This window comes from Apus apus, chromosome 1, assembly GCF_020740795.1.
Source record: "Apus apus isolate bApuApu2 chromosome 1, bApuApu2.pri.cur, whole genome shotgun sequence".
Taxonomy (NCBI): Eukaryota; Metazoa; Chordata; class Aves; order Apodiformes; family Apodidae; genus Apus; species Apus apus.
Window position 1 is genome coordinate 27273809 of NC_067282.1, and position 6049 is coordinate 27279857.

Consider the following 6049-nt stretch of genomic DNA (forward strand, 5'->3'; position numbering starts at 1 on the left):
AAAAGTAACTTCCAATAATTCAATTGGAGCAATGTTTCCCAGGTTTTTAAACACAATGATCACAAGGCCTTTTTTAGCAAAACATGGCCTCTGATTACAGTGAGAGAAATGCTGCTGTAATGGAAATTCACGGCTTGAAATTGAGCTAAACTTGAAGTGTTCCTTTTATTTTATTTCCTCCCATTTTGTCTTAGAGGCTGTGGGCTTGTAAATTCAGCTTTATACAACTGGATTTACAAAAAAAAATAAATTAAAAAATGAAGATGTGCACTTGCTGCTACCTTATGGCCGTTGTGTCTAATATTTACGTATAATGGAATAAACCCTGGTCAAAGGAAATGGGAGGTTTTTAGGAGCAGCTGTCAATACGTGGCTCCAGTTCCACTTTTCCTCTCAGAAAGCACTAAGCAAACACTTCCTCACCAGGGAGGCTTAGGGTGACACAGTAAAGTCTTCCTATATCAAAAAATGGCAGTTTCTTGAGCAATGCCATTGATTTCAGGGAGTAATCACTAACTTGAGGAACAAGCTCACAGCTTTGCCCTCAAATCCGGTGGCTGTTTCCTTTCTGTGTTTTCCTTCATCCAACGTGGCTACAGTGAGCTGAGCGTCAGGATTCATTCTATTTAAATATCAGCCCTAAAGGTAAGGTTATCCCTTATTTTTTGTAACTGCCTGGCTTTGCAAAGCATCACCTGTCCCGGGTAGCCTGGGAGAGCACCCCAGGGTGAACAGCAGGCATGTGGTCAGAGTCCAGCCCATGAACCAGCAAAACCACTTTGCCATCAGAAAAAATAAGAAAAACCCTCCAGCACGACCACGGCCTGAGTGGAGCAGGGCATGGAAAATGCGAGTGCCTCCTTGGGAACCCCTCGACCCCAGAAAAGTTGTCTCTGCTGTCCCCAGGGCGAGTGGGCACACTACTCACTGAAGGGAGAGGGAGTTTACACACCTCTCTCTAGCTGATCTGTACAGTGCAAACGCTGGGGAGTGGCTGGGAACGTCTCAGGCAAATTTAGGTGGGCAAATGCTTGCCTGTAAAGAAAACGACCAGCTGCGCGGCCGGCCTGGGAACGGGCTCAGCGCCGCATCGGTCTCGGTCTCGGTCTCCCTCCCGGCCTCCCCGCTTCCCCAGTGAAATCTGAAACGCGGCTATTTCTGCCACCGCTGACAAATACCGTCACCTTTCGCTCCTTCCCCTCCCTCACGGGTGACAGGGTGCAACACCGGGACTATAAATGAATCATCACTCGGCGGCTCCCGCAGCTTTCGGGCCCGGAGATGGGAGCGGGGCCACCCCCGCCCAGCCCAGCGCCGCAGGGGGGACCGCAGCCCCGGCTGCAAGGAGGCACGAGGTGGGGGGAAGGGGGGAGGTCTGCCTTGCACTTGGCTTTTGTTGGGAAAGGGGAATATATACACCAGAGGCTGAAAGGGAGAAGAGAGGGAAGCTGGCTCTAAAACACCCCCGCGGCTGCCATCCACGTTGCCTTTCCTTGCCACGGCCACAGCAGTCGGGAGCAGAAAGCCCAGGGGAACCTCCGCTGGCCCAGCAACGCCCAGGGCACGTATTCCTTCCCAGGACAGGCTGGGCAGTACAGGGGCATGAAGAAGCCCAACCTGGCTAGGGGGACTGCCTCCCGCATACGGCCAGACCTGGGCTTGGGTCAGCATCTCCACCACCCATCGACAGTGCTTCAGATAATCTTCCATGGATCTGAACTCACCTTGAAAGACATGAAAATATTTCTCTTGACAGGCAGTGACTGCTATGCAGAAGAGTTAAGAGATGAAGAGGAAATTCCCTTGGGCTGGACACTATGTCCTGGCTTCTTTGCAGGGTCCCAGCCCATTGTTCAACATTGCAAGACCACTTCTTATATTTAAAGCAACAAAGCAAGCTCTGGATGCCACATGCCAGCAGTTAAGCTTCTCTGATACATGAGTTGGATCAATTGCCCTCAGATCCTTTTCCTGCCACCCAGGCTGGCCCTTCTAGGTTTTTTTTCAGGCTTTCAGCTTTTCTTTGTGTAAAATATGGAGCACTTTATTGCACAAGCCTAATATTGCATATTATGCATATGCAACTTATTGCTAGGGAGGTAAGGACACCTTGATATGAGCAAAACGTTGCCCTTTTTTTTGCCAGGAGCTCTGCTCCCATTTCGGGGTGTCACCCACACCCCTCCCCAGGCACCAGCACTTGCCACACTGCTCCTCCACAGGCGACACATTCCAGAGCACAATCAAACCTATTGTGCAGCTCTAAAACAGTTTTTGCTTTAATCTGCCAGGGGGAACAGCACAAGGTTTTTATATCTAATCCAATAAATCTACACTGACATCTTGTGGAGATCACGAGACCAGAGTGCTGCAACCACCCCTCGGCAGGGTGGGGATTTACACCCCTCCAATGTCCTGCTGGACACCACTGTAGCAGCAGCTGGACTTCCCCAAGCATCTACAGGTGTGTCAATGGTGAAAACCAGACCCTGCAATCTCAGAAGTCATCATTCTCTGTCCACGAATGTAATTTTGCTCAGCCATCCTCACAAACCCAACTAAAATGAGACTGTTTACTTCTAAATCCTCACTGAAAGCAAGATTGTGCCCCTCTTGCATAAATGCCACAATGCTTCAGGCTTCTCATCAAAGAACAAGCTTCTAATGAGGAGCTATTTTCATGATGGAATTTGATTATCTTTGTAAGCACTAGAAGAAAATGGACCTGAGCAGCACTCCAGGATGCCTTTAATGCTCCTCTTCATCTAAAAATACATGGTTTAAGCAAAACCTGCCTGCAGTGTGGGAATATGTGCAAGATTTTCTTCCCTGTTCACCCCACCATTTTAGCTCCTCTGCCAGACCAGAAGGGTTAAATTAAATCACCTCCTTCTTTCTTTCAGTGCTTGGGAAGTGCTCAAGGAATACAAACCTTCCATTGGGAATAGGCTGCATCACTGCCATGGTGTAATTGCTTGGTAGAGGTTAACACCGAGAGACAAAACCCCAGCACAGATAATCTTGCAACCAAACCATACAATATAAACCATACTGCAGCTTCTTCCCAATACCAGGCTGGGGAGAAAAAGCTTATGCTTTCTCTATGGAGGGGAGGTTGAAGTGCTGCATCAATTCTGATTTATGACAAGCCATTCATATAAAATAAGTTTGAGAAGATGTGAGAGTGCCATCAGATGCCAGAAGCAAGGTTTGGGCTGGCATGCAAGCCAAGGGACTGGCACTTACACCCCACTGAGACTTCCTGTATTGACACTGTACTCCCTCCTATTCTTCCCTTTGGGAGAGGGATCATCGCTGAGAACTCTTTTATTTCAATCCACATTCTGACCTGTCCATCTAGGGGGGAGAGACATGGAGATGCATTCAAAACTGGCTGTGAGCAAGTGCTCTGGATTTAGCTTAACTTTGATAACCAGTTTGATCACAGATGGGACAGGGCAAGATTGGCCCTTAGAAAGCAGAAATAAAGAAGTCATAGGGACAGAGACACGTACTAAATGTTATGCCTTGAACTTCTCCATTACACCTTTGCAAACCCTATAGGCCCTTCTCCACTTTCTTCCCTCACTGGACAAAAAGGAGCTGGACTTCACCATGTAGCTGTCAATCTGAGGAAGCCACACCCATCAATGACAGTGCTAACAACTACCACATTGGCTAACAATGAGTTTCTACATCTTTGTTTGCAACTTTGTGGTAGCTCAGCCATCTCCACCCAACAAGATGGTTAACTTTCGCTACTTAGCCATTGTAGCCATCTCAGAGAAAAAACTGTCACCTAAAAATAGCACAAAGACACCATTCCCTGGAATTACACTTCCAGATCAGCCTGCTCCATCTTCCTCCTCTTCTCAATGCTGCACCAACCGCCCTAGCCTTGCCAAAGCCAGACAACTTTCCAATGCATGTACAAAAATCCCGTGTGATGCCCATGCAGTGGGTGTGACTGAGGTACAGCATTAATAGCACATCAACAAGATCTCTGCTTCATGCCTAAAGAAGAAAATCTAAGATCACAGGACATAACACTATTTTGCCTTGGAGAGATCCCAATGCAGTCCATTAAGTTACACATAATGTCATCTAGCCAGTTAAAAGAGGAGGGGGTGGGGGAAAATCAGTCATTGTAAGAAAAGCCCAAAAGACTCCAGTGTAGGAATCACTATCTGCAGCACTAGCTCAGCTCTCAACAACAGCAGACAGCTTTTATGCATTGGACTGCAAAAGGGGTAATTTTTATGCTTCTAAGTGACTAATCCATAAGCAATGCTTTAAATTCCTGCAAGACTGCTTTTCTGGGACTACCAAGAAGCGTGCACCCAAGAAAAACCCTCCACACAAAGAGCCTCTTGGGCTCTCTTCATGTGCCCTGAGCACTTGCAGTATCTGTACGTATGTGCATCTAGGTCTGATTATTCAAATCCTGTTGCCTAGTATTAACTCTCAAATCTATATTTAAGCACCTAAGTAGGAATTACTACAGCTTTCCAAAGATCCTAAGCACTAAGAGCTCTTGTTAGGAGCTTGTCAAAGTACTGACCTCCTAATGAATCTGTTTAAATGGTAACATCCACCTCCCTCCCAGGGCTGTGAAATCCAGTATTCTCCCACAACACAAAAGCTCTCAAACCTCTTCCAGTACGAGCCAAGCTTGTGAGTGTCCCATCTTTCATATTAAAACACAGGTTAGATGCAAATACACAGAGGAGCTATTTCTAAAAGTCTGTAGTGAATTCAAAGTCGCTGTACCTTGTTTCAGAAAAAACTTGAGCTACAGCAGGATGCAGGCTGTGCACTACAGACTGTTGGAAATTTGAGACTTGTGAAGTAAAATGTATCTGGGTATTGAAACAAAAATTTAAACTATCCTAGTACTAAATTGAGAAACTTGCATACAATTCTAACTCTCTCCATTCCAAAGCCATGAAGCCTCTGAAAACTTGTGCAGAATTCGAACCTTGATGACCTTGGAGCCAGGAAGTAAAAAGACTTCCTCAGCCCAAATCTTGCCCTTTGCCTGGCAGGTGAACTGATGTACTGCAGGTGAGCAGAACACAGCAACAATATTCTAACTCATAGAAAAGGGCCAGCTCTTTCATTTACTTTCTTCTAATTCTGATCAGTTTGAATAAGCAGCCAGTGCTGTGCCTTCATTCCATAACTTCCTCTTTCCTGCACTGATTATGAGGAAATGTGAGAAAAAGATAGGAGCATATTTATAGGGCCCATAGCCGCTAAAGTGGATGGAGTGAATGTGAACATGGAAGAACACAATTTGTGAGGCTGGACATGCTCTGGAAAGTCAAGCAGTGAGACAGAACCCAGGATTCTGAACAACTGAGCACATAATTCTCGGTGAAAATTTAACAAAGGTAACTGAAGTAAAATGTATTGCAATTGCTTAACAAAGGACCATACAGATTTAATTAGAATAAGGATGATCTAGAAAATATGAAGCTACTTCACCAACACCAGAGGACTAGACAGAAAAGAGTAGTGGTATCATGGAACAGCAATCTGTAGGTGACAGCTCTCCTTGCCAGCAATATCAAGTCCTCTTCCTTGCCCTGTAGCTGCAGGAGATAAGACCTCAGCCCCAAACATGGCAGTAATAATAAAACTGCTTGCTCTAATCAAACAGGACTTTATGGATTACTTGACAACCACAGCCATTTTTAAAGAACAAATACTGATGAGAAGTTGGTCAAAAGCTTCAGAATTAATGAATGGGTGGTATTATTTTATGTAACTCACCAGTATTATGCTGTGCACACATTTCAGGAATACAATGGCCTTTCACAGAGCAGATGAACTAACAAGCTTTCAATTCAAATGACTTAGTAATCACAAAAAAATTTAAAATGAACCAATAAAGATGATTAGTGAAAGGAGGACAGAAAGGATTACTACCATCCACATACCACTGTATTCAATGAATTAGCAAAATGAACTGTTACTATCTCAGTAATAGCTTTTCAAAATCAGAGCTGTACCAGGAGTTTTTAAAAATGAAAGCATTGCAAGCTTT